This window comes from Sebastes fasciatus, chromosome 1 (genome assembly GCF_043250625.1).
Source record: "Sebastes fasciatus isolate fSebFas1 chromosome 1, fSebFas1.pri, whole genome shotgun sequence".
In the NCBI taxonomy this organism is placed as follows: Eukaryota; Metazoa; Chordata; class Actinopteri; order Perciformes; family Sebastidae; genus Sebastes; species Sebastes fasciatus.
Window position 1 is genome coordinate 44,368,871 of NC_133795.1, and position 15,142 is coordinate 44,384,012.

The following is a 15,142-nucleotide window of genomic DNA, read 5'->3' on the forward strand; positions in this document are numbered from 1 at the left end:
GCAAACTTAAAATGATATGTATGAATATTCAAAATGACGTAAGGAAAACTAAATTTAAATGTCCAGAAAAGTGGCAGTGTAGCTGTGCAGCAGTGTCTGGTGACCGTTGTGAAGCTGTGTGTTGAGAAATGCGAGTTGCATCCAACTCATATTTACTTGTCATGGGACATACAATGATCAAGTATGTTATGACAATAATTTTTTTTAAAGTTATAAAGAAATACAGATCAATAACAGCCATATTGTTGAAAAGAAGCATTATTTTGTAGAAAGAAATATGTATGTTAAAAATATCCAACTGAGTAGAGATTGTGAACTGTGAGTGTATTGTGGCAGCACGCTTCAATGTGTCTATCCAAACTAGCCTAATGCTCCAAAATGTGTGAAAACATCAAAGGACGATGACATCACATCAAAGGACAATGACATCACATCAAAGGACGATGACATCACATCAAAGGACGAAGACATCACATCAAAGGACGATGAAATCACTGTAATGCATTAAAATGATATGTATGAATATTCGAAATGACCTATGGAAAACTAAATTTAAATGTCCAGAAAAGTTGCAGTGTTGCTGTGCAGCAGTGTCTGATGTACATTGTGAAGCTGTGTGTTGAGCAATGCGAGATGCATCCAACTCCTATTTACCTGGAATGGGAGATACAATGATCATGTATTTCATGACAGTAATTTAGTTTTTAAAGTTAAAAACAAATACAGATTAATACCAGCCTTGAAAAGAAGCATTATTTTGAAGAAACAAATATGTATGTTACAAATATCCAACTGAGTAGAGATTGTCAACTGTGAGTGTATTTTAGCAGCACGCTTCAAATGTCTACCCAAATTAGCCTAATGTTCCAGAATGTGTGAAAACATCATAGGACGATGACATCACATTAAAGGACGATGACATCACATCAAAGGACGATGACATCACATCAAAGGACGATGACATCACTGTAATACATAAAATTATATGTATGAATATTCAAAATGATGTATGGAAAACTAAATTTAAATGTCCAGAAAAGTGGCAGTGTTGCTGTGCAGCAGTGTCTGGTGTACGTTGTGAAGCTGTGTGTTGAGCAATGCGAGTTGCATCCAACTCCAATTTACCTGGCATGGGAGATACAATGATCAAGTATTTCATGACAATAATTTGTTTTTATAGTTAAAAACAAATACAGATTAATACCAGCCATATTCTTGAAAAGAAGGATTATTTTGAAGAAAAAAATATGTATGTTACAAATATCCAAATGAGTAGAGACTGTCAACTGTGAGTGTATTGTGGCAGCACGCTACAATGTGTCGATCCAAATTAGCCTAATGTTCCAGAATGTGTGAAAACATCAAAGGACGAAGACATCACATCAAAGGACGAAGACATCACATCAAAGGACGATGACATCTCATTAAAGGACGATGACATCACTGTAGTACATGAAAAGACATGTATGAATATTCAAAATGACGTATGGAAAACTAAGTTTAAATGTCCAGAAAAGTGGCAGTGTTGCTGTGCAGCAGTGTCTGATGTACATTGTGAAGCTGTGTGTTGAGCAATGCGAGTTGCATCCAACTCATATTTACCTGGCATGGGAGATACAATGATCAAGTATGTTATGACAATATTTTTTTTTAAAGTTATGAAGAAATACAGATAAATAACAGCCATATTGTTTAAAAGAAGTATTATTTTGAAGAAACAAATATGTATGTTACAAATATCCAACTGAGTAGAGATTGTCAACTGTGAGTGTATTGTGGCAGCACGCTTCAATGTGTCTATCCAAACTAGCCTAATGTTCCAGAATGTGTGAAAACATCAATGGACGATAACATCACATCAAAGTACGATGACATCACATCATAGGACGATGACATCACTGTAATACTTAAAATGATATGTATGAATATTCAAAATGACGTAAGGAAAACTAAATTTAAATGTCCAGAAAAGTGGCAGTGTTGCTGTGCAGCAGTGTCTGGTGTACGTTGTGAAGCTGTGTGTTGAGCAATGCGAGTTGCATCCAACTCCAATTTACCTGGCATGGGAGATACAATGATCAAGTATGTTATGACAATATTTTTTTTTAAAGTTATGAAGAAATACAGATCAATAACAGCCATATTGTTTAAAAGAAGTATTATTTTGAAGAAACAAATATGTATGTTACAAATATCCAACTGAGTAGAGATTGTCAACTGTGAGTGTATTGTGGCAGCACGCTTCAATGTGTCTATCCAAACTAGCCTAATGTTCCAGAATGTGTGAAAACATCAATGGACGATGACATCACATCAAAGTACGATGACATCACATCAAAGGACGATGACACCACATCAAAGGACGATGACATCACTCTAACACTTAAAAGGATATGTATGAATATTCAAAATGACGTATGGAAAACTACATTTAAATGTCCAGAAAAGTGGCAGTGTTTCTGTTCAGCAGTGTCTGGTGACCGTTGTGAAGCTGTGTGTTGAGCAATGCGAGTTGCATCCAACTCATATTTACCTGGCATGGGAGATACAATGATCATGTTTGTTATGACAATAATTTTTTTTTAAAGTTATAAAGAAATACAGATCAATAACAGCCATATTCTTGAAAAGAAGCATTATTTTGAAGAAAAAAATATGTATGTTACAAATATCCAACTGAGTAGAGATTGTCAACTGTGAGTGTATTGTGGCAGCACGCTACAATGTGTCGATCCAAACTAGCCTAATGTTCCAGAATGTGTGAAAACATCAATGGACGATAACATCACATCAAAGTACGATGACATCACATCATAGGACGATGACATCACTGTAATACTTAAAATGATATGTATGAATATTCAAAATGACGTAAGGAAAACTAAATTTAAATGTCCAGAAAAGTGGCAGTGTAGCTGTGCAGCAGTGTCTGGTGACCGTTGTGAAGCTGTGTGTTGAGAAATGCGAGTTGCATCCAACTCATATTTACTTGACATGGGACATACAATGATCAAGTATGTTATGACAATAATTTTTTTTAAAGTTATAAAGAAATACAGATCAATAACAGCCATATTGTTGAAAAGAAGCATTATTTTGTAGAAAGAAATATGTATGTTAAAAATATCCAACTGAGTAGAGATTGTGAACTGTGAGTGTATTGTGGCAGCACGCTTCAATGTGTCTATCCAAACTAGCCTAATGCTCCAAAATGTGTGAAAACATCAAAGGACGATGACATCACATCAAAGGACGATGACATCACATCAAAGGATGATGACATCACTGTAATAAATAAAAGGATATGTATGAATATTCGAAATGAGGTATGGAAAGCTAAATTTAAATGTCCAGAAAAGTGGCAGTGTTGCTGTGCAGCAGTGTCTGGTGTACAATGTGAAGCTGTGTGTTGAGCAATGCGAGTTGCATCCAACTCGTATTTACCTGTCATGGGAGATACAATGATCAAGTATTTCATGACAATAATTAGTTTTTAAAGTTAAAAACAAATACAGATTAATACCAGCCATATTCTTGAAAAGAAGCATTATTTTGAAGAAAAAAATATGTATGTTACTAATATCCAACTGAGTAGAGATTGTCAACTGTGAGTGTATTGTGGCAGCACGCTTCAATGTGTCTTTCCAAACTAGCCTAATGTTCCAGAATGTGTGACAACATCAAAGGACGATCACATCACATCAAAGGACGATGACATCACATCAAAGGACGATGACATCACTGTAATACTTAAAAGGATATGTATGAATATTCAAAATGACGTATAGAAAACTAAATTTAAATGTCCAGAAAAGTGGCAGTGTTGATGTGCAGCAGTGTCTGGTGACCGTTGTGAAGCTGTGTGTTGAGCAATGCGAGTTGCATCCAACTCATATTTACCTGGCATGGGAGATACAATGATCAAGTATTTTATGACAATAATTATTTTTTAAAGTTATAAACAAATACAGATCAATATCAGCCATATTGTTTAAAAGAAGCATTATTTTGAAGAAACAAATATGTATGTTACAAATATCCAACTGAGTAGAGATTGTCAACTGTGAGTGTATTGTGGCAGCACGCTTCAATGTGTCTATCCAAACTAGCCTAATGTTCCAGAATGTGTGAAAACATCAATGGACGATAACATCACATCAAAGTACGATGACATCACATCATAGGACGATGACATCACTGTAATACTTAAAATGATCCATCCATCCATCTTCAACCGCTTATCCGGGATCGGGTCGCGGGGGCAACAGCTCCAGCAGGGGACCCCAAACTTCCCTTTCCCGGGACACATTAACCAGCTCTGACTGGGGGATCCTGAGGCGTTCCCAGGCCAGAGTAGAGATATAATCTCTCCATCTAGTCCTGGGTCTTCCCCGTGGTCTCCTCCCAGCTGGTCGTGCCTGGAACACCTCCCAAGGGAGGCGCCCAGGAGGCATCCGTGCTAGATGCCCGAACCACCTCAACTGGCTCCTTTCGACGCAAAGGAGCAAGGACTCTACTCCGAGTCCCTCACGGATGACTGAGCTTCTTACCCTATCTCTAAGGGAGACGCCAGCCACCCTCCTGAGGAAACCCATTTCGGCCGCTTGCACCCGCGACCTCGTTCTTTCGGTCATGACCCAACCCTCATGACCATAGGTGAGAGTAGGAACGAAGATTGAACGGTAGATCGAGAGCTTTGCCTTCCGGCTCAGCTCTCTTTTCGTCACAACGGTGCGGTAAAGCGAATGCAATACCGCCCCTGCTGCTCCGATTCTCCGACCAATCTCACGTTCCATCGTCCCCTCACTCGCGAACAAGACCCCGAGATACTTAAACTCCTTCACTTGGGGTAAGGACTCATTCCCTACCCGGAGTAGGCAAACCACCGGTTTCCTGCTGAGAACCATGGCCTCAGATTTAGAGGTGCTGATTCTCATCCCGACTGCGTCACACTCGGCTGCGAACCGATCCAGTGAGTGCTGGAGGTCGCAGACCGATGATGCCAACAGGACCACATCATCTGCAAAAAGCAGCGATGAGATCCTCAGCACACCGATCTGCAAACTTAAAATGATATGTATGAATATTCAAAATGACGTAAGGAAAACTAAATTTAAATGTCCAGAAAAGTGGCAGTGTAGCTGTGCAGCAGTGTCTGGTGACCGTTGTGAAGCTGTGTGTTGAGAAATGCGAGTTGCATCCAACTCATATTTACTTGTCATGGGACATACAATAATCAAGTATGTTATGACAATAATTTTTTTTAAAGTTATAAAGAAATACAGATCAATAACAGCCATATTGTTGAAAAGAAGCATTATTTTGTAGAAAGAAATATGTATGTTAAAAATATCCAACTGAGTAGAGATTGTGAACTGTGAGTGTATTGTGGCAGCACGCTTCAATGTGTCTATCCAAACTAGCCTAATGCTCCAAAATGTGTGAAAACATCAAAGGACGATGACATCACATTAAAGGACGATGACATCACATCAAAGGACGATGACATCACATCAAAGGACGATGACATGACTGTAATACATACAATTATATGTATGAATATTCAAAATGACGTATGGAAAACTAAATTTAAATGTCCAAAAAAGTGGCAGTGTTGCTGTGCAGCAGTGTCTGGTGTACGTTGTGAAGCTGTGTGTTGAGCAATGCGAGTTGCATCCAACTCCAATTTACCTGGCATGGGAGATACAATGATCAAGTATTTCATGACAATAATTTGTTTTTATAGTTAAAAACAAATACAGATTAATACCAGCCATATTCTTGAAAAGAAGGATTATTTTGAAGAAAAAAATATGTATGTTACAAATATCCAAATGAGTAGAGACTGTCAACTGTGAGTGTATTGTGGCAGCATGCTACAATGTGTCGATCCAAATTAGCCTAATGTTCCAGAATGTGTGAAAACATCAAAGGACGATGACATCACATCAAAGGACGAAGACATCACATCAAAGGACGATGACATCTCATTAAAGGACGATGACATCACTGTAGTACATGAAAAGACATGTATGAATATTCAAAATGACGTATGGAAAACTAAATTTAAATGTCCAGAAAAGTGGCAGTGTTGCTGTGCAGCAGTGTCTGATGTACATTGTGAAGCTGTGTGTTGAGCAATGCGAGTTGCATCCAACTCCTATTTACCTGGAATGGGAGATACAATGATCAAGTATTTCATGACAGTAATTTAGTTTTTAAAGTTAAAAACAAATACAGATTAATACCAGCCATATTCTTGAAAAGAAGCATTATTTTGAAGAAACAAATATGTATGTTACAAATATCCAACTGAGTAGAGATTGTTAACTGTGAGTGTATTTTAGCAGCACGCTTCAAATGTCTACCCAAATTAGCCTAATGTTCCAGAATGTGTGAAAACATCAAAGGACGATGACATCACATTAAAGGACGATGACATCACATCAAAGGACGATGACATCACATCAAAGGACGATGACATCACTGTAATACATAAAATTATATGTATGAATATTCAAAATGACGTATGGAAAACTAAATTTAAATGTCCAGAAAAGTGGCAGTGTTGCTGTGCAGCAGTATCTGGTGTACGTTGTGAAGCTGTGTGTTGAGCAATGCGAGTTGCATCCAACTCCAATTTACCTGGCATGGGAGATACAATGATCAAGTATGTTATGACAATATTTTTTTTTAAAGTTATGAAGAAATACAGATCAATAACAGCCATATTGTTTAAAAGAAGTATTATTTTGAAGAAAAAAATACGCATGTTACAAATATCCAACTGAGTAGAGATTGTCAACTGTGAGTGTATTGTGGCAGCACGCTTCAATGTGTCTATCCAAACTAGCCTAATGTTCCAGAATGTGTGAAGACATCAATGGACGATGACATCACTGTAATACTTAAAAGGATATGTATGAATATTCAAAATGATGTATGGAAAACTAAATTTAAATGTCCAGAAAAGTGGCAGTGTTTCTGTGCAGCAGTGTCTGGTGACCGTTGTGAAGCTGTGTGTTGAGCAATGCGAGTTGCATCCAACTCATATTTACCTGGCATGGGAGATACAATGATCAAGTATTTTATGACAATAATTTTTTTTTAAAGTTATAAACAAATACAGATCAATATCAGCCATATTGTTTAAAAGAAGCATTATTTTGAAGAAACAAATATGTATGTTACAAATATCCAACTGAGTAGAGATTGTCAACTGTGAGTGTATTGTGGCAGCACGCTTCAATGTGTCTATCCAAACTAGCCTAATGTTCCAGAATGTGTGAAAACATCAATGGACGATAACATCACATCAAAGTACGATGACATCACATCATAGGACGATGACATCACTGTAATACTTAAAATGATATGTATGAATATTCAAAATGACGTAAGGAAAACTAAATTTAAATGTCCAGAAAAGTGGCAGTGTAGCTGTGCAGCAGTGTCTGGTGACCGTTGTGAAGCAGTGTGTTGAGAAATGCGAGTTGCATCCAACTCATATTTACCTGTCATGGGACATACAATGATCAAGTATTTTATGACAATAATTTTTTTTTAAATTATAAAGAAATACAGATCAATAACAGCCATATTCTTGAAAAGAAGCATTATTTTGAAGAAAAAAATATGTATGTTACAAATATCCAACTGAGTAGAGATGTCAACTGTGAGTGTATTGTGGCAGCACGCTACAATGTGTCGATCCAAACTAGCCTAATGTTCCAGAATGTGTGAAAACATCAAAGGACGATGACATCACATCAAAGGACGATGGCATCACATCAAAGGACGATGACATCACTGTAATACTTAAAATGATATGTATGAATATTCAAAATGATGTATGGAAAACTAAATTTAAATGTCCAGAAAAGTGGCAGTGTTGCTGTGCAGCAGTGTCTGGTGTACGTTGTGAAGCTGTGTGTTGAGCAATGCGAGTTGCATCCAACTCCAATTTACCTGGCATGGGAGATACAATGATCAAGTATGTTATGACAATATTTTTTTTTAAAGTTATGAAGAAATACAGATCAATAACAGCCATATTGTTTAAAAGAAGTATTATTTTGAAGAAACAAATATGTATGTTACAAATATCCAACTGAGTAGAGATTGTCAACTGTGAGTGTATTGTGGCAGCACGCTTCAATGTGTCTATCCAAACTAGCCTAATGTTCCAGAATGTGTGAAAACATCAATGGACGATGACATCACATCAAAGTACGATGACATCACATCAAAGGACGATGACACCACATCAAAGGACGATGACATCACTGTAACACTTAAAAGGATATGTATGAATATTCAAAATGACGTATGGAAAACTACATTTAAATGTCCAGAAAAGTGGCAGTGTTTCTGTTCAGCAGTGTCTGGTGACCGTTGTGAAGCTGTGTGTTGAGCAATGCGAGTTGCATCCAACTCATATTTACCTGGCATGGGAGATACAATGATCATGTTTGTTATGACAATAATTTTTTTTTAAAGTTATAAAGAAATACAGAACAATAACAGCCATATTCTTGAAAAGAAGCATTATTTTGAAGAAAAAAATATGTATGTTACAAATATCCAACTGAGTAGAGATTGTCAACTGTGAGTGTATTGTGGCAGCACGCTACAATGTGTCGATCCAAACTAGCCTAATGTTCCAGAATGTGTGAAAACATCAATGGACGATAACATCACATCAAAGTACGATGACATCACATCATAGGACGATGACATCACTGTAATACTTAAAATGAAATGTATGAATATTCAAAATGACGTAAGGAAAACTAAATTTAAATGTCCAGAAAAGTGGCAGTGTAGCTGTGCAGCAGTGTCTGGTGACCGTTGTGAAGCTGTGTGTTGAGAAATGCGAGTTGCATCCAACTCATATTTACTTGTCATGGGACATACAATGATCAAGTATGTTATGACAATAATTTTTTTTAAAGTTATAAAGAAATACAGATCAATAACAGCCATATTGTTGAAAAGAAGCATTATTTTGTAGAAAGAAATATGTATGTTAAAAATATCCAACTGAGTAGAGATTGTGAACTGTGAGTGTATTGTGGCAGCACGCTTCAATGTGTCTATCCAAACTAGCCTAATGCTCCAAAATGTGTGAAAACATCAAAGGACGATGACATCACATCAAAGGACGATGACATCACATCAAAGGACGATGACATCACATCAAAGGATGATGACATCACTGTAATAAATAAAAGGATATGTATGAATATTCGAAATGAGGTATGGAAAGCTAAATTTAAATGTCCAGAAAAGTGGCAGTGTTGCTGTGCAGCAGTGTCTGGTGTACATTGTCAAGCTGTGTGTTGAGCAATGCGAGTTGCATCCAACTCGTATTTACCTGTCATGGGAGATACAATGATCAAGTATTTCATGACAATAATTAGTTTTTAAAGTTAAAAACAAATACAGATTAATACCAGCCATATTCTTGAAAAGAAGCATTATTTTGAAGAAAAAAATATGTATGTTACTAATATCCAACTGAGTAGAGATTGTCAACTGTGAGTGTATTGTGGCAGCACGCTTCAATGTGTCTTTCCAAACTAGCCTAATGTTCCAGAATGTGTGACAACATCAAAGGACGATCACATCACATCAAAGGACGATGACATCACATCAAAGGACGATGACATCACTGTAATACTTAAAAGGATATGTATGAATATTCAAAATGACGTATAGAAAACTAAATTTAAATGTCCAGAAAAGTGGCAGTGTTGCTGTGCAGCAGTGTCTGGTGACCGTTGTGAAGCTGTGTGTTGAGCAATGCGAGTTGCATCCAACTCATATTTACCTGGCATGGGAGATACAATGATCAAGTAATTTATGACAATAATTATTTTTTAAAGTTATAAACAAATACAGATCAATATCAGCCATATTGTTTAAAAGAAGCATTATTTTGAAGAAACAAATATGTATGTTACAAATATCCAACTGAGTAGAGATTGTCAACTGTGAGTGTATTGTGGCAGCACGCTTCAATGTGTCTATCCAAACTAGCCTAATGTTCCAGAATGTGTGAAAACATCAATGGACGATAACATCACATCAAAGTACGATGACATCACATCATAGGACGATGACATCACTGTAATACTTAAAAGGATATGTATGAATATTCAAAATGACGTAAGGAAAACTAAATTTAAATGTCCAGAAAAGTGGCAGTGTAGCTGTGCAGCAGTGTCTGGTGACCGTTGTGAAGCAGTGTGTTGAGAAATGCGAGTTGCATCCAACTCCTATTAACCTGGCATGTGAGATACAATGATCAAGTATTTCATGACAATAATTTGTTTTTAAAGTTAAAAACAAATACAGATTAATACCATCCATATTCTTGAAAAGAAGCATTATTTTGAAGAAAAAAATATGTATGTTACTAATATCCAACTGAGTAGAGATTGTCAACTGTGAGTGTATTGTGGCAGCACGCTTCAATGTGTCTTTCCAAACTAGCCTAATGTTCCAGAATGTGTGACAACATCAAAGGACGATCACATCACATCAAAGGACGATGACATCACTGTAATACTTAAAAGGATATGTATGAATATTCAAAATGATGTATGGAAAACTAAATTTAAATGTCCAGAAAAGTGGCAGTGTTGCTGTGCAGCAGTGTCTGGTGTACATTGTGAAGCTGTGTGTTGAGCAATGTGAGTTGCATCCAACTCCTATTTACCTGGCATGGGAGATACAATGATCAAGTATTTCATGACAATAATTTGTTTTTAAAGTTAAAAACAAATGAAGCTTATGCGTAAATTCAGACAAGAAGACTAGGGGTGCAAGGTCATTCATTCTCATTCATTCTGGTTCTCTCTCTCATGGGCTATTAATATGTCAGCTGATTATGGGCGTCTCTCTTTTCAGTGACCAATCAGAGCTTGCCATATCTCCCTCAACCAATAACATGCTGCTGTCAAAAGTTTAAAAACCATTCTCCTCAATGAGTTTTCAGTGTCAGCATTCAGCACTAACGGACGCGAGGAGCTCGATGCAAACGGCAAATAGTTCACTTTAATCCAGTCTCGTGGTATAACAAGCGACGTCTGATCCTCAGCACAGGAGTTTCTCCTCCCTCTGGTTCACTGCTCAGGCAGCCTCATCTGCTACTCCAGGCTACAAACATCGCACTCGCAGTCTCGGGTAAATCCAGCAAACATTATGCATTCAGCTCATATGCTCAGGCTAACGCCTCATCAGCGTTTTCAACAAAGGTAAAGGCTTCACAAAATTCACAGCCTCAAATTACCTGGCAAGAGGCCACATATCACCATCGAGGAAACGTCGTCATATGTTTGAATAGCTTCAATATCTGTGCGTCATTCATCTCGCTCCGCATTCAGTCAGAGTTAAAACATTTCCGGGTTCCTCACAGAAGAACCGACGTGATTCAAAGTCATTGATAGTAAAGAGAGCTCGATGCAAACGGCAAATAGAGCGTCAGTATTCAGCTCAAACGGATGCGAGCAGCTCGATGCAAACGGCAAATAAATTCACGTACCTTCATCCAGTCTCGTATTATAACCAGCGACGTCTTATCCTCGGCAAAGGAGTTTCTCCCTCTCGTCCACTACTAGGCAGCTTCTTCTGCTACTCCAGGCTACAAACATAGCACTCGCAGTCTCGGTTGAATGCAGCAAACTTTATGCATTCAGCTCAGCGTTTTCAACAGAGTCTAGCTTCTTCATCACAGCCGCCTCGTCACTACGTTCATGCCACTTCATCTAAAGGTAAAGGCTTCACAAAATTCACCAGCCTCATATTACCTGGCAAGAGGCCACATATCACCATCGAGGAAACGTGGTCATAACGTTTGGATAGTTCAATATCATGCATCATTTATCCTGCTCCGTATTCAGTCAGAGTTAAAACATTTCCGGGTTCCTCACAGAAGAACCGGCATGATTCAAAGTCATCGATAGTAAAGAGAGCTCGATGCAAACGGCAAATAGAGCGTCAGTATTCAGCACAAACGGATGCGAGCAGCTCGATTCAAACGGCAAATAGTTCATGTACTTTAATCCAGTCTCAGTGGTATAACCAGCGACGTCTTATCCTCAGCAAAGGAGTTTCTCCCTCTTGTTCACTACTCCAGGCTACAGACATCGCACTCGAGGTTTGGATAGCTTCAATATCATGCATCATTCTTTCCGCTCCGTATTCAGTCAGAGTTCAAACATTTCCGGGTTCCTCACAGAAGAACCGGCGTGATTCAAAGTCATCTGCTCAATAAATCCACAAGTTCAGCGGGTACATCAAACCGGTGGTCTCACGGGATCCAGTACTTGTAGATAACCAGCTGTCTTTTAACTAGTTTTCGAGGTGTTTGTTCAAACTGTAACACTTTTCATTCTCTCGGCGCATCACGGCTCAAAGAGAACTAATACCGTAAATACTGTAATAGCGGTGCGCTCTAATTCTACAGCGTACAGGGTTACAGACTCTGGACTGAATCAGCCTTCTGTTCCTAAATCTGTGACATATATCAAACTTCGGTTTACTTGGGTAATCTCGACAACATTATGTGTTTTAAACCCTACAAATATCACTCAGCATAATTCATAAAGCATCGCAAATCACGTGGAAACTTAAATACGTGTATTACGGTAATAAGCACTGCAAGTCTCATACGCTGTCTTCATGCTGTCTCCATCTAGTGGCGCTTGTACGTCCCTACAAGTCCCGTGTAATTGGACTTAAATGCAAGTTAATACATTATAGTCATTATATCAGTTAAAACTCAGAGTCAGTATTGGCTGCATTGGGAACAATTCCATAACCTTTCAGCATATAGTAATTCAAGTGTTCTGAGAGATAACTAGACTTCTGCTCCTCCTCATGGCTCCGTTTTAAGGCTTAAAAGATCTAACCCTCGACGGGAGACTTTGACCAATCACGGGTCTTTTCATCAGAGAGCGTTCCCATCGGGTGTGAACAGAACTCGGTGTTCCTTCACCAATTTCACAATGGCGGCGGCGTCACAAACCTTCTCATCTTACAGCTAAACCGTGCACTACAAGATGATCTGAGAAAATATGCGGAAAGAAATAAGCATTAACGTAACAGAATATTGATTCATGACAGCCGGCTCATAGACGACAGAGGGGCAGCAGACCTCAGATCAGCTCTTACTGCCTGTTTCCTCCCGAGTTGAGGTCTTGCAGATGCGTTGGGAACAATTACAGATAACAGTACACTACAAAATGTTTATGAAAACATTTGAGAGAGAAGTAGGCATTACAGTAACAGAATATGATTCATAATAATCATAAACTGGTCTGAAAGTCGGTAGGTGTTGGCAAATGAACGTCTTGTGGCTCTCATGGACGGCAGCTGGAGGCAGATTCAAAACCATGCTCGAAATAAATAAATAAAAGTCACATCGTGGTAAAGGAAGGCCAGTGCCTCGCGGAAACAACAGAGCCTTATGGCTAATATATATATGCGATGGCTGCGACAAGCTTCGGCGTTCCGACGCCGGGAATGCGAATGCATTCGACGAATGCATTCGACGAATGCATTCGACGTGGAAACAACGTCACCTCTGGCATCAACTCATAACCACGGTGCAGCTACGGTTCAACTGGGACATATGGCTGGGGACGCGTCGCCTTCTGACATATGCTCGATCACACGATCCACTTTAAACAGCGTTTAGTCATGGCTGACCTCATCTCAACATCACACACACCTGTGCAGTGGCATAACGGCATACATTCTTCTTCACGAGCAAGCAAATTACACAGTCTCAGTTTCCACGGACACGTCATCCGTGGGGTTTCTTTTGGGGGGAGAATATAACGGTACGGTCTCAGCGCCAGCCTCCCTCTGGCTCCAGCGTTCATCATAGGCTCGTGGGCTACATGTCGGGGCCTTCATCGGAGCACAATCACATTGGTTCATGTGTCCCTCAATCGTCGGCATCCCAATGGTAAACTCTTCGGATTGAACGGAGGCATCACTCGCTCATCTGCACAGAGGGTCATCACGACCTATCTCAGCGGCAACAGCAATTTGCGGATCCTCGGCGTCATTCAACAGATCTTCATGTTCATGCATATAAATGGTGGTGGTTTTCGTTTAGCGGCTGCATGCTGCTAATCGTCCCTTTTGGCTGGTTCCGGTTGCAGCTGACCTCGGAATTCATCAGGTATGGGTTATTATTACTACATATTCACGTTTTATTTTGCAAAATGTTTATATTCATCATATTTCAGGCGAGTGCTTCGTATTATCATTTCTAATAAATGCTTTCATTTATTATCATCGTATTCTCAACCTTTTCATAACCATACACTCTCTTCTTATCTCATATTCAACTAATCATCGAATCGGATCTGGCCTTAGTACACTTCAGATCGAACGGAAGCATCACGCGTTCCTCTGCAGAAAGTCATCACGACCTTCACACAAATAACAGCAGATCCTCTATATTCATGCATATAACTATATTCATGCATATAACTATATTCATGCATATAACTGGTGGTGGTGTTCAGTTAGCTGCTGCATTGCTACTAATCGTCCCTCTATTTTATCTGGGTCCTGTACAGCTGACCTCGGCATTTATCAAATCATCTGTTCAGATTAATTAATTCAGATCATTACAATCAATTCACTACCTTTGGATACTCCTACACTCTTATATATATATATCTTATATTCAGCTATTTCCATTATTCACAGCTTAGGTAATTATTCGTATTCACTCTCTAGTTCTCATCATCAACCATCCTATGTGTCTGTACAATCATGTCTCTTTCATGTCCCGTTGTTGTTATATTGTTTTATCTGTCAATGTTCTAATTGATCTTTTTAAGGTGTCCTTGGGTGTGCAGAAAGGCGCCACTAAATAAAATGTATTATTATTATTATTATTATATTATGTGCTGGTCTATTATGACCTCTCTATTGCTCTGGTCTATCGCGACCTCCTTATTGCTCTGGTCTATCGTGACCCTCCACCACCCCATCACCTCCAGATTTATCACATCAGAGTAATCCTGCTCCACTTCATTCATCGGATCTGCATCAGTCTTCACCACCACCACCACCAGTGTCTAGACCCGGGGGGAATATTTCTACATCCTACTTC